This window comes from Condylostylus longicornis, unplaced genomic scaffold, assembly GCF_029603195.1.
Source record: "Condylostylus longicornis isolate FDR11 unplaced genomic scaffold, ASM2960319v2 ptg000026l, whole genome shotgun sequence".
NCBI lineage: Eukaryota > Metazoa > Arthropoda > Insecta > Diptera > Dolichopodidae > Condylostylus > Condylostylus longicornis.
The window spans coordinates 2,353,765-2,379,753 of NW_026577995.1; the positions used below are offsets into that span (position 1 = coordinate 2,353,765).

Here is a 25,989-nt window from a genome sequence, read left to right on the forward strand (position 1 = left end):
ATATTGCTCACAAAAAAAAAAATTGTTCAAAAAGATTGGGCTTCATCTTTTTGAGCAATATTTGAACACCGATAAAAAGCATTAAATAATTAAATTTTTAGTGCTTCCAATGCTCTTTCACAATTAACTATAATCGTGATGATTGAGATGTTATACATTCATGAAAATCAATGAAAATGACCGAATAAGTACGACTATATTTACAGTGTAATCGTGTATCTCGGTTTTTAACAGACTTTATTCACTTTCAAATCAGAATTTTTCCAATAATATTCATTTTTTCAATTGGATTTTTGTAATTTTTCTCAAATTTTCGACTGAACGTCTCACTTTCAAAGACAAAGTGAAAAATTTTGTATACATTTCAGGAGAAAACGAGGTACGCAATACAGAATAATTCAGTTTCTCACTCACAAAATTATATTATAGAAATATATGACAGTTACTCACTTTCTTCTCATTTGCCCAGTAAAATAGCGAGAATAGGAGAGTTTTAATTTGCAGAATTAAGCTCGAATTCTTTTTTAATTTTTGTTCAAATACAATTTTATTTGTATAGAAAATTGTGAGAATTCTAAATTTTTGAAAATTATTTTTATATAACTATATTAATCAAAATAAATTTTAAATATTTATATACATGTTCTTGTATATAATTTGAAAAATACTGCAAACTATATGTAAAATTTAATATAAAAATTTTTATTTATTCTCCTATACTTAATTCCTAAACAAAATAGAGATATACGCACAAAAAAAAAACTTGATAATAATTACCAACTGCTAACAAAACTACTGTTTAAAAACTATTACACCACTTAGTATAATAGTTGGAAACTACTTTTTTGTACTAAAACAAGTAAGTTCGGTACAAACGGATGTTTTTTTAACAAATGTTTTCGTAAAAGTCTTATTAAAATTTAAATTTGGCCACAATACATTAAAAATTGGTGGAAATAATAATAGTAATTATTACCAATATACATATAGCTTTATGATAGATCCCTGATGATAAGAGTGTTTACACTACTATAAGTTTCACCGTATAGAAAATCAGACAAATTTTTGACTGTTATATTAATACTAAATTGAGTTGGTTTAATGTACAATTAATTTTACTTTTCACCAAGAGTATCCGAGGAAGAAATCAGTTATTATGATTACATTTGGCATTACTTTGTGAGTAGTGAAATAATATTGTTAGAGTATAAACAACATATGATATTTTTGAAATATATTTTCATAAATATCATTACAACATTAATACTAATTTTTTTTTAAACATTTTATGTTATTTTCCAGAAACTTTACAGTATTTTTATATCATAAACATTGGTCAGTTAATATACTTATAACGTAACCACATATATTATAGTTTAAGTACATCACGTAACGGAAGATAAGGTAACATAACATAATGAAAAACTTAGCTTCATAGGGGTCCCTAATTTCTATGTAATTCACTATTTAAATTATTTTTCAAATTTATAAATTTAAATCCACAAATTTTATTTGAATCCAGAGCTATTTAATCGAAATACGTCTTACTTTAATTATCTATAGTTCATTCTTTAATATATGAAAATTTTTCGATATTCTACTATGAGATTTAAATGTTGATTACATTCTTATATTAAGTCTTGTATGTGCTTTTACTCTTGTGAATATGATTTAATTTTTTATTATTTTTTTTTAAATCTGCCTCACTATAATCTAAAGAAAGATTAATAAATCTTGTTTAGTTTCTTGAATAAGCCTTGAATTTTACTATATTTTCGATTAATAATTAATTAATAATCGTTTTAATTCCTTTATTACGGATTCTAAGTACTTAGATGAAATGCGTAATCTAAGTAACTTAACTCTTAAGTTCTAAGTACATAAAATAAAAACTTGGTATATCTATATTATCTTTGGTATATCTATTAATCTTTTAAATGCGATTAATTGTTATTAAATCTAATTAAATAATAATTTGAAAATTTTTATTTATTTTTACATGTAAATATAATAAATTTCTTATATATTTATTATATTTTAAAAACAGAGAACAATTTTAAATTTTATATACTTTATTACTATACAGTATATATACATATATATGTATGTATATACTTAAAGATTTTTGTACAAACAAAACACACACCCATATAATATTTAAACACACACATATAATATATAATTAAATTATTGTTATTCTTTTATATATTATATTATGTACATAATTTATTTTATGTATATTATGTATATATATGTATATATATGAAAGTAAACGTCATAAAACTCTCCAAATTTGCGGAGTTTTCCTTTTTATATTTTCCTTTTATCCTTTAATCTTTAATATTTGATTACATACTATTTTTTTTTTTGTTTGATGTGGGAAATTGTGAGAGAGAAAATGGAAAAAAAAATGTGCTTTATCTGTTTAAGGATAATGTATACATACATTACATATATACAATATATCTATATGTAAAGCTAATGTTAAATTCAAATATTATATACATTTGCAGATTTTCTGAGAATTTCAATTTCAAAAATTATTTTGTATAATATGAGAATTTTTCTCTATATATTTTGGATGCTGTTCTGTTTCTGTTCAGTTTGTTCTCTCTCTCTCTCTTCTCTTCTACATTTACAACCTTTTACATTTATTTTATGTCTTCAATAACATGAATTTTCGAAAAATTTTATTTTTTCGAATTTATACAAAAATATTGGAAAATTCTGTCAGGCGCGCGAATACATTTTGTATTATGAAGAAAAAAAAAATTATACTATGATTTTGAATTTTTGCTTTTATATTAAAAATGTTAAAACAAAACTTAACATTTTATATACTTTACAGGAATGTAAATATATATATATATATAAATTACATATGGCTTTACATAAATATTTGTGAATTTGACGTTTGTATTTTAAAACTTTTGTATTTATTATATTTTCATTTTATACGTAGAGAAGAAGTGAAAATATGGCAAAATCAAGAGGAGAGAAAAAAAAAGAAAGAAAGAAAAATTTTAAGATTTTTTTTTCTGTTTTGATGGTGTAAATATGTGATGAAATATGTGCATATTACAAAATGTTAAAAATCATATGTATTTATTGTGATTGCATAAAAAGTATAACATTTATACGTTAACACCATATTTATTATTAATATTTGTATACTCGTGTGTATATATATAGTATATATATAGGATATATTAAAAAAAAATAATGCGTTTCTATTGTTATACATAGTTTAGTCTTTTATAAAGGAAGTAAGTTTTTAGTATACATATGTATATAAAAATATACATTTGTATGTACAAATATATATAGTGTTTTTAATATCTTATAATGTTTTTCAATTTAGTCGATTTATTTGATATTAAAGAAAAAAATTTTTTTAATTTAAAATTGACAAAAAACCGGGTCAAAAATGGGTTAAAAAGTATAATGGAGAGTATATATATATATATATATATATATATATATATAGGTATACATATGTAGGGATTATACAGGAAAAAACAAAATTCTCTTTATACACAGATTTATATATCTATACGTAATAAATAATTATAGTTTTAAAATTGGAATTAAAACAAAATGAAAAATATTTTATATGGAAAAGAAAAAAAAGAATTTAAGAAGCAAAATGATAAATAAAATTTTCTTTTATATTTTATGATAAAAGTTGAAAGTTTTTATAAATCGGAAATTTTATAAATGCAATTTTGAATGTTCTTTTGTTTGTTATAGAGACAATTGACATTATATACATACGTACATACATACTTTTTCATAATAATGCACTTTGGAGTGCGTTTTTATTTATTTTTTCTTACTTTTATTTACATATATGTAGTTCTCATATATTTGAGTGAGAATCGAAAAATCTAGATCAAATAGAGTGATCGAATTCTAGATCAAATAGAAAAAATGCAAATTTTTCATATATACATAATTATTTTTTACCGAATATGTATTTTAAATTCGTGAAGTAACACTCCTTACAGACTATCCACAATATATGAGATTTTAATTCGAAAAAATGTAGCAGACTAAACATAAATAGTTTTTAAAATAACACATTTGCCCCGTTAAAATATTTAATAGCTTGTTTTTGTTAATTTTAGTTCTAAATGGTAAAAATGATTTATTAAAAACCACTCATACTATAATTTAAGAGAAATTTTAGAATAACAATTTTGAAAAAATATTCAAACTAGCTAGCATAATTAATTTAGTTTTGTAAATTTAAAGCGATAATTACTCAGAAGATACAAATAAATTTAATTCTGGTAAAAATTTTTTTTTCCGATATTTATAAATTGTGATCTTTTTAGACCATCCGAGTTTATGTGTAGGAGTTTATGTTTACAATGAGTAAAAAGTCCATATGAGATACCAGTTTTTTTTTTAAGAATTATTTCAGAAACAGAAAATTTTGTTGTCGAACTGAAGAAGTTGCAGATCTAGATTAGTTTTAATACTAATAAGTTGTCTTATATACTTATTGGTACTTTTTATTAAATTTGTTTGATTTGATAATGCATAAATCGCTTTATCAACAAAAGTAGAATAGAATAAATTTTGCATACTTCTAGGGAGAAAAAAAAATTAATTGATTTTAGATTTTAAAATTTTTTTGCTTATTCAATCGAAAATTTTAGTTTCACCTCAAAACTTGTTGAAATTGAATGCCTTACAAAATAGAATCTTAATTATCGAAATCAAAATTAAATGTCGAGTTAAAAATTTTTGTTTATTTTGTTAAACTAGAAGAGATTACTTGGTTGTTGTTTTTAAGGTACAATTTGAAGTTGAACCGCAATTCCTTCTATCATGTCTTTATTTGCAGCAGCATCATATCATTTTGTACACTAGAATTCAAAATTGCAGAAATTTTATGCTTCAGTTAAAAAAATGCCGAAATTATTTCAGAATCATATTAAAAATTATTTGTAGTTGAACTTTTTCTTCAATTTTACTTCTTAGCAAATTTTGTTACAACTTTTGTAGGATGATTTCTTATGGTTTATATTTTCGTGCAATAAATTTTGAGTTCCATATATTTAAAAGAACATTTTTTTATTTACCAATGCAATAAATCAAAATTTCTAAAACTTAATAATTTTTACAATTTGTAAAGACAATTTACATTAAATATTTTTTTAAATCAGTTGAAACTTGTAGTTCTTTTGTACTATTAAACCCTTGTGAGTGTAAGTGTATGTGTTGGTGTATTTTATGTCATAATCTTAAGTATAATTTGTGCAATTTTTAAAAATAAATGAAAAAAAAAATTTATTTTTTAAAATTGAGTTAAGGATTTTTGTACAGATACAAATAATAAATTTTACTTTTATAAACGAGGTGCAAGGACACAATTATACACTTGTTTTACAATTTTTTCAACATGTGTGTGGGTGTATGTTTCCATACAAAAATATACATATATTATACAAACTGTACTTATATCTGCAAATATTGCAATTTAAACAAAAAAGCAAAAAATCATTTTGTCAGACAAAGAGTCGACTTTTAAATCTTATACTTTCTTTAAGATTTCTTAAATCCAATGACATAGGAAGCATACAATCGATTATATATACATATTATATGCAGTTGGAAAATATAATTAAAATGGACGTAACTCCCAAAAGGAAAACCTTCAATGTGGTTTATTTTATATGTGTACATATATATGTATGTATATATATTTGTATGCTCTTTGTTCTTATTATTATTTTTCACTTAAAATATTCTATTATTGGTTATTTTCTTTTTCCTTCTAATTCATTTTATTTTTACAATAAAGACATTTTCACACCATCATATACACACGAAACAATATACAAAAAAACCATTTGTGTATAAAAAAAGAAAAATTTAATAAGGAAAATAAAAAAAAAATTAAAGACATTGAGACATAAAAGGGAAAAAGAAATAGTTAGAAAAAATGGAAGGAGAAAAAAAATGAGAAAAACAAAAACTGTCATTTATTTATAAGATTTTTAACTTGTAATGACCTTCCTTTCAAACTATCAAATGTAATAGATGTAACGGTTAGATTTTTTTTAGTTTTATTTTTTTTTGTTCTCAAAGAGCATCTTTTAGTTTGAATATTAGAGAATATTTTTATAATGTTTTATGCTTACAGTCGAATACAAATAAAATTGGTTTAAAAAAAAGAATTTCTTTCAAAATTTTATGTGCAAGCACAAGCTTTATACGTTTTATACTCTTTGGTATTTTACGAAAGAAGAGTAAACAAAAGGAGGAATCCGTCGTCCCTTAATCACTATAAATAATAATGTTTATACATAGTTGTAAAAATAATATATACACAAAAGTTCTATTTTAACGGCGGCGTTCGTTAACTTATAAATTTTATATGTGTAGAAAACTTTTAAACCCCAAGTTTTAGAAAAAATCTTGTCACTTCTATAATAGTTGCTGGTAAATTTTTTAGGAAATTCTTGAAATTTAAGGCGTTTGTATAGTCAATTATATTAGTTTGAAGAAATTGTGCTGAATAAAAATTAATCAGGCTTATAATATGCACTGATTCAAGCACTGATCAAAAATAGAATTATAGTGTGTTTTTTTAAAAATTATTATAATAAATTTTTGGTGACAGACTATTATAGCGGATGCATTCTAAGTCATGATTGTCACCAATCTTTGATTTGTTAAATTTTTTGAAAAATTAAAAATTTTATTAAAAATATTTTAAAATAGTATTAAAATTTCTCCCACCCTTTTTATACACAAATATACATGTATAATTTTGAAAAGTTAGAAATCTTTTCTGACACGTGATATCTGTTCAAGTGCCATATTCAACAATTCAACAATTTCCAATAAATTTGAATTCTATTTCGAAAAATCAAATTGTCGTGTTGTGCCATACTATTAATACATATTATTACGGGATTTAGAAATGTTGAAAGAATTTCGAAAACATATTACATTTTAATTTAAAATAGCTATTTATCTTTTTTCTTGATCAGAAATTAAAATAAAATTTTGTTGAACGTTTGTATGTATATATAATGTTTGTATGTAATTTAAATACAGTTATGTGTGCAAAAGATTGAAAATTTTCTTTTTTTAATTTTTCAAATTTGAAATTCTAATTCAGATCGTAGTTTTGATAAAAATCGTAATATCGTAAGCTTGTATATTAACATTGATGATGTTTGATGTACTTACTTTGCGTATACAATGCAATAATATTTTTAAATTTTTAGGATTATTTTAAAATTTAAGTAAATACGTGATTTACGTAAGTTAGTCATAAGGGAAAATAAAGTATTCATATTAAGAATTTATTAATTTAGATTTTTTTTGAGAAATGATTTTGTTAAATTTTGAAGTTTAGTTTATATGAAATAAAAAATTTTTAGTTAGACGATTTCAACTTTTTCCCACAGATTCATATACACTAATAGGTTGTTATTCACAAATTTTTATAATTTTCTTAATTTGAAACTTTTTCCTAAAAAACTCGAAATTTTTAAATAACAACCCATTACGGCAAGTGATGGAACTAACAAAATACGGGTCATCAGACCTGGCTCTAAATACAATAAACAATATATTATAAACATTTTTAGGAGCTCATTGCATATGCTTACTTTGCATATATGGTAGATTCAACGCAGCGTGCTCTAAATTTAAAAATTTTCCAAATAATGTTTAGTTTAACAATCGCTAGAAATTTAATTAATTTAAAATTAATTGAAAAACTTCCCATACAATATCAAATTATAGAAATGTGGTTAGGGTAATTTTATTCTAATAAGATTATTTAAGAATCATAAAATATTATTTAGTATACAAAACAAATTATTTTTTTTTGAATTCTTCTTGATTAATAAAAATTTAAAAAATTTCTTAAAAAAATACTTAAAAAAAAATAAAAATAAATTAAAAATAAATTTCGTATCTAAATAAATTATTCATTTTAAGGACGTTATAGATTAAGGTTAAAACTCTATGGAATATTCATATATACCCATAAATATATGCAAAATTTTCGTATAAATATGCACTGACTACATACGATAAAGATAAACGTAAGTGCATTTAAAATAAAAAAAAAAAAATTTAAAAATCACAATCAATAATTTAAAATTTCCACGTGTATTTTTTTTTATATTATAAGGAAAAGAGAATTTTGTATACATGACGTATGTTTGGATGTGTATATAAAAAGAGTGGGAGAAATTTAAATAATATTTTGAAATATTAAAATAAATTTTTTTATTTTATACGTACGTATGTATTTGTGTATTTTTTAAGTTTAATTATACATATACAGTATATTTTTTTGACATTAAATTTTAGAAATATACTTATGTACCTATGAACGTATGTATGTATGTATATGCTGTTGTTTAAAATTTTAATTGAATGCAAAACATTTATTTTCTATACATTTATAATTTTTCCTCTAAAATCTAAATACATACATGTGTATATATAAATTATTATTTTTTTTTAAATAATAACAATGAAATTATCATGCAGTGTAGTAGTGAGTATAACAATAATTAAAATAAAATAATATTCTATATATTTAAATTAAAGTTGTCCGTCGTTTTGTCGCTTTTTCTTTTGTATTTTAAAAACATTCAGGTTTTATAATGCATTTATTTTTCTTACTTCACATGGGAGCATTAGAAACCTTCACTTTCAAAAGCCAAGTGAAAAACTTTTGTATACAATTCTCACTCGAAAATTACATTATACAAGTATATATGATAATTACTTACTGTCTTCTCACTTTCCGAATAAAATATCGAGAATAGACGATCAGGCCTGAAATATTGAAGGCATTATTTATTTCTCTTTATTAGTATTGAATATCGCATATTATGGATGTATGGGGTAATTACTTTTATATTAATGTTTCATTTTATAATATTTTATATTAAGCTACTCGTATATGATACTAAGGTTGTATAGCCCTAGATTCTTCATTTAAAGTGCATAAAAAATTTATTTAATAGAAAATTATTGAAACAATTTTTTTAAATTTTTCGCCCAAATAACCATGAAAAAAATGAATTATTAAAATTGTTATATAATTTTTTCTAAATAACAATTGGAAAAAAAAACAGCTATAATTTTTCGTTTTGGTAATTTATTGAAATCATTATGTTCTGGAAGAGGATCCGGTATTTTGGCTGACATTTTCTTATATTCTTTATAATTCGGATCTCAACTGTTCATTTTAAATTGAATATAATGAATTTTGTTAATAATAACAATAATATTTTTATGATGCACTATGATATGTGTATGTATGTATGTAAACGGAACGGTATAATATACTTATTGTAAAATATTTTTGTACTTTTAAGAAAAAAATATTATTCTTTTAATAAAGACCTTGATATAATTGTCATCACATAAAAACCTTTTTCTTTTCTTCTTTTCTGTTTTCGTATTTTTAATATAAAGGAAAATTATTTTCTTTTTCTACTATTTCTTCTTCTCTTTATTTAATTTTTATTTTTTTTCTCTTTTTCTATTTATTGTCATTATTTTCTTTCTTCTTTTTCCATAACTGTATAGCATGGAAAATTTTTCCGATGGAAAATTGAATTAGAATATTTTCTATTATAATTAAATATGAAAAAATATAATTTTTTAAAATATGTACAAGTATTTTTTTCTCAAAATATCTCAATTTTAATGGAATAGCGAATATGTATAAATAAAAATGAAAGCAATATAACAAAAAAAAAAAAAATAAAACAGTACAGAATGATCAAGAAAAAGAGATAAGATAATACAGAGGGCGAGAGACTTGAGAGTGAGGGAGAAAGCACAAAAAAAAATAGAAATAAATTAAAATTGATATTAAAATTAAATACAAAAAATTTATAAAAACAAAAAGCATGAAAACGAAAAAAAAAAATTGTGTGACATCACAAGGAAAATGCATTTTTTAATGGCCTCTTTTGTTATTATATACAAAATAAGAAAATACAAAATCAAAGTAAAAAACAAGAAAAATAAAAAGAAAAGATGATAAAAAAAAATTCGTTTTTTCATAATATTTTGAAAGCGTTTCTCAAAAGTAGACGTGCATTATGAATTTTCAAAATAACAACAATAAAAAAAAAGGAAAATATTGTTGCCGGTCCTATCGGTAATGAATTGAAAATATTAAAATATGAATGAAATGTTAAAGGATAAAGGATTTTTTTTTATAAATATATATGAAAACCTTGGCTCTCGAAATGCTCTACTTATAACCATGTTATACAATTTCATAGATTCTATTATTTTTTTTTTCTTTTATGCTTTTAAATAAATTGATTGGCTTAGTTAGTATATGCGGTTATGATAAAAGAAAACAAAAATAAGAAAACAAAAAAAAAAAAAAATTTATCATTGAACTTTCATTATTATTAGCTAAACATTATGTAATTTGTATAATATGGCAATTATTTGATTTGAATTTAAATTGCATATATGAACTGGTTTTTTTTAAAAAGTGGTATAAGTCCATTTTTTCATGTATTGGAAATTTAAGGGATGAAAACTGCTTTTGTTTATTTTATGTCTGAATAAAACTCTATTGAAATTGTGATTGTAATTGTGTGGAGAAGGTGTTTATAGCTCATCAAAATTACCATTAATATAGTCCTTTTAAAAAGTGGACTTATACCACTTTCAAAAGAAAAAACAGCTCTTATCTAGAACATATGGCAACAGCTATGCTTTTTTCTTTATATTTTAAATATACTGAAAAGGGAAATTGCCATATAATTTTAATTTTAAATATTGACATAATTTTTATGTTATTGCAGAGATTCATATAATGTCTGCAATTAGGAGTCTATTTATATATAAGGTCTTTTATTGGATTTTATAACATTTTTTTTCACTCAAATATCATTGCTGTTATCAAGAAGTTAAAAAATGAATGATGATATTGAGTGATATTTGAGTTTTTAAAAATTTTAAAGTAAAACTCTTGATTTTTCGAAAAATGCATATGTGAATATTTTCTTAATACGTACTCAAACGTTAAGCTATATGTTGTAGTTTCGTTATTCGTTTCAAGATGTTAAATTTTATTTATTACATCACTCGTATTATTTGAACTAGAAGTCTTCACTCTATAATCTATCACAAATTAATATTTAAGATGGAGTATAAGTTACAATATATTAATATGGAATGTGCGATATCCTGTGAAGGAGTCTATTTATTAAGTCCCAAAAAAATACTTATTGTATTTAAGAATTAGTTGTAATAAAATTACTAAAATACCTCATTTATAAACGCTTTAGCCATAGGCCAAAACTAAAATTATGAAATTATTAAAAACGCTGGTTTTAAATAAAATGATTTTAATTTTTCGAACAGCAGATTAAATATTTAATATAAAAATTTTTACTGCGTTAATACCTAAATTACACAATATGTGTCTTATTAGAATTATAGGTCTTATTCATATATCACTGCTCTAAGAATTAAAATTTATTTAAAAATATTATGTTCTGCTGGTAACATTAACGTTGTATATGAACATATATATATATATATATATTGTATACTATACATTATTTCCATATGTATATACATTTAACTATTTAATATTAAATTTTTAATTTTTAATTTCTTAAAGCAGACATCCTGTCTTTGAAACGAGGCCAAAATAAAATAAATATTAAATAATTATGAAAGGATAAAATTTTAGAACTGTTAATAATTAAAAATAAAAACGATTTATTGTTTATAAAAATGATTTTAAAGACTTGGGCATATTTTAAATACTTTTTGTATATATGCAATCATAAATATGCAATTCACGTAGAAATTCATATACAGAATTCATTAATGCACACATATATCTATATAAACTTATATATGTTTAAAAACATAAAGGTAATTCACAATTTTTCTTCGCTATTTTCATTTGTTCATTTGCTTTATAACAAAAAAAAAGCATAAGAATAATTTTGTTTTTGCCCTAATTTTTTTTTTAAATTGAAACATGAACTAATTTTTTTCTTTTATTTCTATTTTATCAGAATCGTATAGAAGCATAGTTATGATAGAAAATTAAAAACTTGATAATAAATTACAAATTTATTGAAATGATCTTTTCGGAAAACAATCATGAAATGTGATTTTAAAAATAATATTTAATTTCCTTAGAGAAAATTATTGATAAATTTTAACTTGGGGATTGAATAGAAAAATGACAGTGGATGCAATTGAAATGAATATTAATTAAATTTTGATTACAATTGACATGTCATTAGAGTGATATTTATTATGCAATATTTTATTCTGGTAGCTAAAAAATTTTTAGAGATAATTTAGTTAAATAGATAATTAAATAGGTCGAATAACCACCCAAATGCAGACCAGTAGTTATTTTGACTTTTTAAGCAAATCTAATTGTGTTTATTTTAATACAATTATCAGATTTATTTAACACATTTTATTCTAATTATAAAACCAAATTACTCCGAATAAACACAGCAAACCTTTTCTACTTCGTTATAAATGCCAACCCAATACAAGATGTCAAACAATTCGTTTATCTTGGCAGTATAATATATGCAAGCAAGGGAAAGAGGGACAAAAGAAGACATGGAAAATAGGTTGAAATTGGCTAAGATGGCATTCGGCAGATTATGGACAATCTGGAAATCTTCACATTTATCCAGATATACAAAATTAAAAATATTCAACACATGTCTGAAATCAATCCTGATGTATGACTCCGAAACACGGTAAAAAATAAATACAGAAACAAAAAACAGGTATTCTTAAATAGAAGGCTAAGAATTATCTGCCGAGTAATCTGGCTCAGACGAATAACTATCACAGAACTTTGGGTTTTTACAAAAAAAACAAAAATGGGGATAGATAGTCCACATATTGTGACGCACGCAAGGGGAAAAAAGCATTGGACTATACCCAAAAAGACATGGAAAAGAACAATAAAGAAAAAAATCGCCACAGCCATAATGACATTGTTTGTTAAAGTACTATGCTTCCAAGGGGAATAAGGCAAGAAAAAAAAATTGGTGCAATTTTGAACGCTGGGGGATATCTTTTAAAAAACAATTTGAGGTATTTACGGCAATCAGACTTTTTGTTCCCTTTTTTTTCAGACCATTCTCAGAAATTTTTTCATATTTTATTTTACTAAAATTACATACATACGTACACATACTTACATATGCATGTATATACAACAAATATTTCATTTAAGTTAATTTTTTCTATTTTCTTATTTTATTTTTATGATTTTTCAATTCTTATCACTTATTCTGTGTATTTTCTGTTTAAAAAAGTTTCTAATTAAAAACTTCAATCTCAAAAAATTTTTGTACTTTCTTTTGTTCTTTCTTATTTTTCTTATATTCTATTTAATATTTTATACTATTTATTTGAGTATACATATATACATACATACTAAAGGCATATATATATACATATATTTCTTTTAAATATAAATCAAGTAATCAAATAGTTAAGAGAATAGAAAACAATAAAAATAATAATGTAAATTAAAAAAAAAAAAAAATTATAACAAGAAAAATAAAAATGTGAAAAGCATATAGAAAGAATTTTCATACTTAATATTTTGTATACAGTCACTGCAACATAAATACATACATATTGTATATACATAGCTATACAAATAGAAATGTATCTTATAAAACAGTATGTAGTTCGAAGATATCTGCTTTTTTCTCTCTCTTTATTTTTATTTTATTTTAATTTTTTATTATTATTTCGAATATCCTTTGAAAATATTTTACCATTTATTCAAATACTTTTATACATAGTATTATAATAAGTAGCTATACATATACACTAAAAATTTTTTTTATTATATATATATTTAATATATATACACGTATTTGAATTGAGTAGGTCACACATATTCTGTTTAATAGCAAAAGTGACAAACAACAGCAGTAATATAACAAATAGCCATTATAGTACACCAGAAAGAGTCAGTAAAAAAATATAACAAAAATTATATAAAATACAAACAAAATAGCAATGACAGTAGGAACTATAAAATAGTATAGAGAAGAGAAGTAAATAATTTTCCAAGTTTTTAATCCATTTATCTTTTCTTTTATACATTTTATAAAATATATATATATATACATATACATATAGGAGATAATAATAATATACATAATAACCTAAATATAACAAATACTAACCTATAGTTGCATACACACAAACATACGCACAAATATTATACAATATAATTAATACGTATTATTATATAAGTATAGTATAACAGATATATATAGCGTATATAACAGTGGATAAGTAGAAAGAAACAAAATAATTATATATGTATGCGTTGGGATATCTAAAGGACAGATAATAGACTGAAGAAATAAAAATAAAAATAAGAAGAAGAAGAAGTATAAAAAAAAAATTATAATGCTTGAAATATTTTTTTTTTTAGTTTTTCTTATTTTTCTAACATTTACAATATTCCATAATATTATTTTATTCTTTTATATTTTTCATGTTTAATTCTCTGTTCTACACTCTGTTTTGTTATACACGTATTTATTACATATTTATGTATATATATAATAAACATATATTCGAAAATATTAGGTTATAATATTGGTAGATGATTACAAAAAAAAAAAAAATTGAAGGTTAGTTTTGTTGGTTTTTATATTTTTGTTTCGTTCCATTTGCAACAACAAAAAAAAAAAAACAAAAACCAAAAACAAAAAAATAAAATTGATTATATATTTTTTTTCTCTGTGTATTTTTTGTGTTTCTGTTCCCTTGTTTCTTATATTATTCATTTTTATATTTCATTTTTTTTTTTTTGGAATAGAAAAAAGCACATGTTATTTTGATGATGGCGCACCCTATTCAATACACACCGAACAACAATAAATACAGTTATTATTATTATTTTTTTGTGTGTTTTGGTTTTTGTATTTTTCATCTCTTGTATCGAATATGCGATGATGTAGAGAAGATTACAGCATTTTATATAATATTAAAAGTTGTCTTTATAGTCCTTTTTAGTCCTTAACGGTTATTTTTTTCTTTTTTTTTTTATTATTGATATATTTATATGTATATAGAATATATATTATGATTTTACACATAGTTTTGTATTTTTTGTTTCGGTTTTGTTCTACTTTTTGTTTCAGTGTTGCCCAACAGCATATTACAAAACAAAAATAAATATAAAAACAAAAGAAATGAAAATATTAAAAATGTAAAACGAAAAAAAACAAATAATGAAAAACATACGAAAATTTATAATAAAAAGTACATCAGAAGAATGAACACCAAAATGTTGTTTGTAATGTAGGATAGAGCAGCAAAAAAAAAAAACCAATAGAAAAAACAATAAGTAAAACAGAATAAAATAAACCAAATTTTATGTAATATATTGTTATGTATGAATGTACAATACACACTTACATATGTAAAAATATTACAAGTGTATTACAAAGTATGAGAAAATGAAAAAAAAAAACAAAAGAACAGAACGAAAAGGACACGACAAAATAAATAAAACACTATAAATGTAGACAATCATGTGGGAGTAAATGAATTTAGTGTAAACATACAAAATTTAAAATAAAAACCAAAATGAAAATGAATAAAAAAAAAGACCAGCAATATAAAAATTTTTCGAGTGCGTGAATAACCAGCAGTACAACGGTAGAACATCATCACAGTTTTACAATTACATGTTATTACTGAATTTCACTTTGTGTATATTTATGCAAAAAATTTGTATATATACATATATATATATATATACTCGTATTTCAGTAAATCAGTGTTTAAAAATTCTGGTTCCTAATTTTGAAATCGGTAATTTTGGAATTATGCTTTGTTAATCACTTAAAACTACAATTGGAATAAGTTCTTGTTTAGTTTGATTACTTTTGTGGCATATAGTCTATTTTTTGAGCCTTCAATTAGAAAATTATTTTCAAAACACCTACTTGATTCTTAGTAAACTGCAAGAGCTTCTATTTGATTGTCTTTTATGCTAAAATTGCCTTGGCATATGGAATTCAACGGAATACATTCTGAAATTCTTGATACTGAAATTTTTTTCATTAGTTCTCTTAGAAAACATTATTTAGAAAAATGACAGGATTTTTGTTAATCCCAGATTATTTGATAATTTTTGATTATTCTAGTTTAGCTAAAGCATTAGGGCAGCGTTTTAGCTACACGTTAATATTGTCAAAATTCATTGTTATTTAATTAATCAATTGATTTCTCTCTGATAATCACAAGTCTTAGAAATTTTAGTATTACATAATATGTTATATTCATTTGCAATCCCTAAAAGTATGCAAAATTTGAAAAATAATGCTGGTAGAAAATACATGTACGAAAAGTCTATAAAACAGCCTATTTCACTCATTTCCTTTATTTTTACGCCAAATTTTATAATTACAATAGTGTTAAATATAGTAAGTGTCATACAAAAATATAAGATGACTTCCACCATTTTACAAGAAAATTTTTTTTAAATTATTAATTAAATAAATGTCAACATTTTATTTTAAAATGCAACTGCACTGAAATTTTTATATTGGTTTTTTTTATTTTGGAAATTTTTGTGTGGCAGAATAAAGATAGTCAAATACCAAAATAATGTAAATGAAACGTGGGTATAAATAAATATACAAAATTGCAAAATTTTAATGGGTTCTTTGCGTAAATTTGTTAAACTCTTGAATTTTTTTTTTTTAAATTAAATCGCTTGTCATGGCATATACTACGAGTATATAAAGAAAAATAAGAAATTGTGTTTAATTACAGTAATTGCAAATGTCATTGTGGGTGCATAACAATAAAAATCAACTTTAAAAAGATAAAAAGTGGGTGGGGAATTGTAGGAACATTATGCATATACAACGATTTTTAATATTAAAATTAATGAAAAGCAGTTTTTGATTTTTTATAAATTTTTTTGTTATATCGCTAAGTTGAATGTACAAGGCAGCTCAGTTTATTGGTCAGAAATATTTTACTTATACTTAATTTCTTCAGGAGATATTTTAAAAGAATAATATGGCTATTAGGGTTATAGTAAGATTTTTAGTCTCACTTACAAGAGGTATAGTAAGATTTTTAAACTAGGACTAACACAGATTTATTTTATTTCCATTTTGAGTATAACCTTCCTGTTAAGATTAATTATCCTGTTTAGTTCGAGTATGTTAAAATATGGTCTATATACCCTTAAATATATTGTTGTATAGTGCTACTATTTTTTTGTAGAAATTTTATTTCATTCTCTTAGTTGATTCGGGGTGACAATATGCACTTCGGCCAGTTGTTTGCATGCGTACCATACATATCCTTAAAATTTTCTTGAATCGCTTCGGTTAATACTCATTTAGAAGCTACTTCTTTCTTTTGAAACTCCTGAAATTATTTTCGTTGTTGCGCTCTAATCGATTCTCTTATTATAATTCATTCTTTATTGAATCGCATTTAACCCGGTGTCAACCACGATGTTTTGACTTTGATTGGGATTTTTGTGATTAAACCATGCAGCTTACTGAACCAAAGTTTTCCGACAACATATAAGTCACGTAAACAGTATTATTTATTATAATTTTATTAATGTTTCTTTTTATGTATGAGCCTTTTTTATATGTTTATAACTTCGTTAAGACTTAAAGCATTCTCAAGAGTCTAGTGATAGTTATTATCATAGTATAATGGTTGAATTGCATTCACTTGTGCTCGTGTGTTTGTAGGAACTTTTTTCAATGTGAAATTAATAAAATCGATAAGTTTGCAATTTCATATTCAAATTATTCAAAAATTAAAAATTGTAATGGAAAGAAATTGAAAAATTTTAAGTTTCAATATCAACTACATATTCTTATTTGTGGAGTTGACACAATCTAGGTTAAACCAAATGTATAACAGTATGATGTTTAATGCTAGATAAGATAGATAGAGATATTATTAAATTGTTGTTTTAATTATTTTCGTATACATTATATATGCAAGGAAAAAGTCCTTAGTAAGTAGAAAATATTTTCAGATCTTGTCTTCTTGTTCATTATTAAAAACTCTTCATTTTCTGTGTAATCTAGCTTGGCTTCACGTGGAGTATATACATCGATTTTTCTTATAAATACTTATACTCGTATGTGTTCTCCTTACAAATAAATACTTTTTTTTCAAAAATTATAGTAGTTTTGCTTTAACAATTGTATTTATTGCACTATTTTGTAGTGTCTTCAAAAAGAAAATTTGAATATCATGATATCAAGGCTGAGAAAAACATACATAAGTGCTATAAATTGCATCGCATGTATATACAAATAATATAAAGAACTGAAATCTTTCATACCAGAATCATATAGGTATTTATAATTATTGTTATTTTTCATTTAATTTTTCGTTAATAAAAAGCAGTTTTTTAATACGATTTAAATGCAAAATATTTTATATAAAGAGAAAATATGAATTAATGTATGTCAAAAATTCACAAAGGAATTTATTTCTTTAATGGGGTGAAATGATATGTTAAAATAAAGAAATTTCCATATATAAAGAAAGGAAGAAAAGCTATAAATGAAAAGAAGTCCCTGATTCATTAATACTTTGTGCTAGGTCGATGAATGAAAGTCGAGAGAAATGAAAATTTAATTATTGAATTAAAATGAGAGCATTTGTTTTATTGAAAGAGATTTAATATTGATTTGTAAAATAAATCAATTATAATTTTCAATTTCAATCATAAGAGAATTTATGCACAATTTCTTCTTCTTTCTTTTTTATTTTTGAATTCTTTCGGACGCATTATTTTGCATGCATATTTCATTGGTGACATTTCAATGAAGCTAATAATATAGCATTTAAATGAGTGAATAACAGGTTTCCCTTTTGTTCTGATTTAGTGTAAAAGGGAAATTAAAAGTGAAATTATTTTGTCGATGCTCCAAATTTTCATGAGTAAAAGTCTCTTACATGGTCAGTGGTTTAACTAAAACATTTTTATTTAGAAAATTGTTTTTTCATTATACAAGTGTCTTCTTCTTACCTAGTGTTAACTGCATTGCATTAGTCATGCTTTTTTCGTCATCATAGATCGACTTGTGAAATCCTTTATGAAGATTGAAATAGGACCATCTATACTGTAAGATGTTATGCATTTTTTTTGTTGTTTACGTGTCCAGCCGTTAAACCATCCACAACTTGCGGAATATCTAAACAAATTACACATAATAAATAAACTATGGGTTCAGATACAAGTCTAACAAAAACTCGACTTTATTGGATATGTTGACACTCATTGAGGAACAACACAAGAAGAAAGGAAAAATTGGAATTGTTTTCTTTGTCCCCTACAGTATGCGTATTATTGATATAGGCCATAAATGGTTTACAAATAACTTAAGGAATAGATTACAATATTTTGAAATTAATGAAGTGAAAAGTGAAGAACAAAAAGTAAATTACGGAGTCGTGCAGGGAAATTTTCTTGGTCCTACCCTATTTTTATACTATGTATAAATGAAATAGGTAGCCTAAATATCAATGGACAAATATTTATGCATGAAGATGATTTAGCGATAGTTTACTAATATAAACTGACAATAACTGTAGCGAAAACAAAATACGTGTTGATTAGTAATTATAGTAATAAAAATTTGTACATTAAATTTAACGGAGCTTGAGTAAAATAAGTGAGTAGCCGCAACTATTTTGGACTAACTATTGATAGTGAATTGAACTGGAATATATATGTTTATAAAGAGTTAAAAAAATGTTAAAGAATAGCAGACATTTTCAGAAAAACGTCGGTTTGCTTATCTGACAAATTAAACCGATCAATCTTAAGGTGGTAAATAAATTTCTCAATATGGTTGTCTTATGTATAGTTACAACTGTACATGCTTAGAAACAAAATTCAAATTAGGAGACTAATTTTGTAAGCTCTAATTACCTTTAACTGGAACTTGAACCTTATTAATAGATGTTCGGGCGTGTTATTGAGTTAGTCGAGTAGTGCTTTATTTTAAATTATGGCACGTGTAATTGTACAAATTAAAAAGTAAGTTAATAAAAAGAAAGTTAATAAAAAGTAAGTTAATAAAAAGAAAGTAAATTAATTTTTTAGAATTTGTCCTTACTTTCGGTTACAGCAACTTTGATTGAATAATATGAAAAATTTACAATTTTGTATAACTAAATTTTATATACAAACGAATTTTGTTGAATTTTTAAGCTTTTTTTTTTTATTTTTAAATTAAACTTTTACATTTTTACTTTGTATTAAGAAAATTTTTTAGAGAGAAACAAACAACTTTTTAAAATTATAGAAAAGAAACAAAATTTCGTACATACTCATATGTATGTATGTATGTATACTTTTCTTCCTTTATGTTAATTATGTCCTGATTACACATACGTGTATACACATATAGACAAATAGAAGTTTACAGTTTTATTTAGAAAGAAATTGAAAGGTGTGTGACATACTTTTCATATTCGTTTGATAAAGATTTTTTTTGTTTTTTTTTGCACGGATTTTACAGTTGCAAGCGTTTACATAATACAAAATAGAATATTTTTGCAATATTTACTTTTTCTTTTCACAAAGGTAAAGGAATATAAGGTTATGTCGTGTGTGTGTTTGTAGTAAAAGACTAAAATTTGCTCCTTTTTAGTTTTGTTTTCATTCTCTTTGAATGTATAATTTTTTTTTTTAACATACGTGTATAACGTTGAAAATTTATTTTAAAGATTTTTTTAAATTTTATTTGTGTAATTTAAAATTATTTCCTGTTTTAGTTTTCCTTATTTTTTTAGAAAGATCTGCTAATAAATTTTAATGTAATAAACAATTTTTTACGATAGATGGTATTGGAAATGTTAGTTCGTTTAGGAGCCCCGGTCAACATTAGGGAGAACTCCTTAAATAAAATTTTCTTAACAACAAGAAAACAAGTGTAAATTTTAAATGTTTGACTAAAAAAATAGAGAAAAGTGCTTATTACTTTGTTCCGTTCGTTTTCTTAAATCTGTTTGCTTTTAAAATTTTTGATATAGATTTGAAATTTTATTGGCCAAGTATAATTTAGACTCCAGTAAATAATTTTTTTTCAATTTTCATGTTTTTACTTCACGAAATTCTTAATTTTCAGATGGATTTGGTACTGGTAAATTTTTTTGTTGTAAATTTTAAGTTTAAGTAGTTGAATCTATATACAAATATATTTTTAAATTTTTTCAATATACCACAGTGAGTTTGAAACTATTAGAATTTTTTTACTTAAATAAAATCTTAACTTTAAACTTAACTCACTTGAATTTTGCTATTAGGACTTGAATAGCTTTTCCATCAGGATCATAAAAAATCACAGAATTTATGACAATTTTATAGAAAAATATTATTAGTTTCGTAATATTGCTAATAGTTTCTTTTGTAAATATTGTATAATTATTTAAATAAAATTGTTTAAACAATTGAAACAATTGCAATAGTATAAAAATATTATTATTTTTATATTTAAAACAAATAAGTAAATTGTTTCAATTCATAAAGCATTTTTTGCACAAAAGATTAAAAAACATGTACTATTAATAATTATAAATACATACATATATTTAAAACTATGTAAACATCTGTTGAGTGATTACTTTTAACACTTGTTCATGTTATTTATAACAGCAATAACAACAATAAACAATACAACTATAATAATATTATCTACACACAGTATAAGTGATTCAATACGCAATAAAAGTGCAAAATTGTAGATTCTTAATAAAAATAAAATTTTTATTAAATATTTTTAATTTTTTTTATTAATAAAATAAAATTTCAAAGGAATTCTTTAAAAATTTTAATTTAAACAAAGTATGATAAATTTTAAAATTTATTGAACTTAATTGAATTCCAAATAAATATAATTTTCTTCAAAAAATTTTATGGTTGCAGCATCATGGTGTTTGGAAGCTCAACTTTAATTGTCCAAAACAACTTCTTAAAGTTTTCCAGAAAATTCTATTAAAAAAACTTTAAAAAATTTTCTAATTTTACTGTAAAAGTTAGTTTTATTGTAAACTAATCAAGTGTAAAATTTTTTGTTGAGTTAAAATTATTTGTTCGGACTTTATTTCAAATTATTACGTATACAACATTTTCTAAGCCTATTTAATTGAAAAACTAAAAATAAAGTATTTCTCTGCATATTTGAAAAATATTATAGTAGAATTTTTTCTTCAAAAGTAATATTTTCATAACATAAATTTGATTGAAGAACTTCTTTACAAAAACTGAATACATATTATTCGAAACTCCGAAAAAATATTGCGGCATTAAAATTTTTCAAAACTTAGGAGTAAACTTTGTAATAACAAAGAAAATTTCTAATATTTGCTGCTAGGCTTGATACCAAATAGCATTTATTTTAGATTTTCACCTCACAACTTATATTATTGGCATTAAAAAATTTTTGGCATTAAAAAAGTGTGATTTAAAAAAATATGTATTAGATGGCTTTGTTTAACATTATTTTTAAAAATATTAATATTAGCATTTGAATTAAATGTCATAAAAAAAAAGAAATTTCTAGAATTTTATAAAAATTTTTAAAAATTTTTAGTCTCTTTTAGTCTGATTGGAATTTTCAAATAAGAATTTTTAATATTGTCCGGCTTTTAAAATAAGAATTTTTTATAAAATTAATTTGTGATTTTGTAATTACAAATCGTGTCATTATTGTGTAACTCTTATAGAAGAATAGGAAATAAAATTAAAAAATCAAATTCTCGTTTAAAATGGAATTGTGTTTCTTCATTAATTTGGTGGATACATGCATATTGAAAGAGAAATGTAATTAATGGATTTTAATTCAAAAAAGGTTGTTAAACTTCTCTACAACTATTTAGGACTGTTGTGAATAAAACGGTACATCGATTCAATCTGCTTGTGTACATATGAACATATATTAAAAATATTAAATATAATCTTAATCAAAGTTGAAGATAAAGAACAGGAACTAATTCAAATGACCTGTGGAACAACTTATGTCGTCTTGTGCTAAAAATATTGATGAAATGCATTCATGCTCAATAAAATCGAATTTGTATAATGTGAAACATAACCTCAAAATTTCCAAATTTAAAAAAAAAAAACACTACTAAAAGATTTTCTTTTTCTCCTCAATATCAAATACGCCTTATACATAATATGGATATTTTTTAATGTCCATTTTTTACAAAATTACAAAGATATTAAAAATATTACAAAAAATTTAATTCAAGTACTTTTATATTGGGTCTCCCCGATATTCAATTTTTTAATTATAAATAATTTTTATATTTTATTTTTAATTCTAGTTTAATAAAATATTCCATAATTTTGTAATATATATAAAAATTAAATACAACAATAGTTTATTAAAAAAAACAAAAAGAAAACTTAATTAATTCATAAAAACAATTAATAGTGAACGTTAAATAGCGAAAAATACATATATAAATTAATAAAATAAATAAGTAAATAGTTGAAATAAATTAAATAAATAATAAAATTTAATAAAAATATAAAAACACAAGTGAAATAATCATAAAACTATTAGTAAAAAAAAAAGAAGAAAAAAATATTAAATAATTTGAAGAAAAAAAAAACAAAAAGTTAACATAAATATAAATTAAGGGTCAGAAAAAAAAATTAAATTTAAATTATAATAAAATAAAATAAAAAGAAGAAAAATAAATAAATAGTTATAAAAAATAGGAAATAGATAATTTTTTGTATTGAAATTTAAAAAAAATAATAGAAAAATTTCACATTAAAAAATCAACACTTTTAAAAAAATTTTTTAAACTAACAAACACAACATTACAAATTGTAATTTGAAATTCACCAAACAAAAAAAAACAAGCCGAAATTTTGTTTATTTTTTTGTTTAATTTAATAATTTAATTTTTTGTTTTTAAAAATAATAAATATCAAGAAAAAATTTAGAATAAAATAATATAAAAGTAGTTTCTATACATAATATTATATAAAATAAATACCTAAAAATAATATAAAAAACATAAACAAAAATTCAGAAAAATAAACAATTTTGATTATATCTAGAATATTATAATAAATCATTATATAGAATTAATTAAATGAAATTTCAATATTGATATTAAAAACAATAAAATTAAATAAAATAAATAAATAAAACGATACTCTAAAAATATAATTAAAATTCAAAAATCATAACCATAAGTGCAAATGAAAAATATAAATTAAAATAAAATAATTAAATAAAATAAAAAAATTTGAAAAAAAAAACTAATTTAAAATAATTAAATTACATACTAATTTTCTTAAAATAATTAAAAATAAAACTGAAAAAGAAAATACAAAAAGTTCAACTAAATTACAAATAAATAAAAATTTTTAACAAATTTCAAAAGGATTATGGCGAATTTTATAGTAAATCTGAGACGGAAAAAGGTAAGTACAAAATTTTATAATTATTTTTATTTTTTCTAAATTTTATTTAATATATAAACTCAAAAAGAAAGTTATAACTTGCTAATATAACATAATTTCAAATTAGTATGAAAAATTAATTAAGATTTTATAATAAAGTATAAAGCAATGTGACGTTGAAACAATTCGTCGGTAATTTCTTCATAGATACACATGCCTGGTCCGCCTCATCTTGAATATGCTTCACAAGTATGGTCGACATTTAAAATACATTTAAAATAAAATTGTGATAAACTGTCAGCAGAATGTTGCGTTTATGCAATAAACACAAACACAGACTTGACTTTTCACTTAAGAAAGACACAATGAAAAAGCTTCTATTTACTTATAGTTAAGTATAACCCTTTTCTTTATTTTAACAAATTCTTGTTTTAGTTTTTCATTGTTTATATTCATATAGAAAGCGATAGATCACTGGTTCGTGTCCAATTCGAGGACAAAAATTTTTTAAATTCTTCTGCCTTTAACTCGTTCTTTTCATCGTTATTCATTTGTTTTTGTATTTGCTTGATGAAGTTTTTAGTGTAATAGGCACAATATTCATTAATTAAGCACAACATTTTTAATATTGTATTTAAATTCCTTCGAAAACACACGATCCTCCTGTTGAAAGTAAAAAATACTATTTCCATAAACCGAAAGCAAAAAAAGTAATTGCATAGATTTTCTATGCATTCGTTTGAGATACTTAGGTATTTTGAATTCAATTCAATTAATCGAGATATATGTATAATACATTTGTTCGAGTTCAAATATTAGATTTGATTGACCATTAAATATCCAAGACACTATACACGTATTGTCCTATCTATGCATGTCAGAACATGCAAAATTATAATTATTAATAAAAACAAAAAAAAACCATTACCCGGAAATCAGTATTACTGTGGCTTTCAGTATATGAAGTGGTTTTACAAAAAAATATTGGAAAATTTTTTAAAGATAGTATTGCTTTGTGTTTTGCAGTTTTCTGTACTGTTACGGTAAAACCGGTTTGTGCGAAAGAAATGTTTTTTGCCATAGAAAAATTCTGTTTAGAAGAATTTTATGTGAGTATTTAATTTGATTATAAAATTTATGTTTTTTTAAAGATCGAAATTCTGTTTATTGTGAAAGTCTTTACTTCGGGTATTTTGGCCCAAATTTTTATATGCAGAACATTCACTGGTACGTTTTTAATTATGATATTTTATCTCTAATTTTCAACAAAATTTCATTAGCCGTAATGTTATAACTAAAATGTAAATAGCCAATTACATATGAAATTTGTCAATTTAAAGTCAATATTGAGGTGGTACTTTAAAGCAAAATTAATGGTTAATCATTTGTCTTAACTTATTTTATTAATGAAATCCAAGCTTTGATTTGTTTCTTTTGATAATTCGCTTTTTATTAACATTTTGTTGAGCTCGGAAAATTTTCGAAAGCACCTAATAAAATTGCTGCATAAA

At 22.6% G+C, this 25,989-nt stretch overlaps 1 protein-coding gene across 2 annotated transcripts in view; it reads left to right on the forward strand.

Moving 5' to 3' along the window:
• Window positions 1-25,989, forward strand: part of LOC129607081 (myb-like protein D) — an 81,811-nt gene that overhangs the window by 9,630 nt on the left and 46,192 nt on the right. The window contains exon 2 of one of the 2 annotated variants that reach the window (XM_055517797.1): window positions 23,383-24,499. The gene's annotated coding sequence lies outside the window, so the exon portion shown is untranslated. Of the gene's footprint in view, window positions 1-23,382; window positions 24,500-25,989 lie in introns of those variants that run through there. The other variant, XM_055517798.1, reaches the window with a different exon arrangement.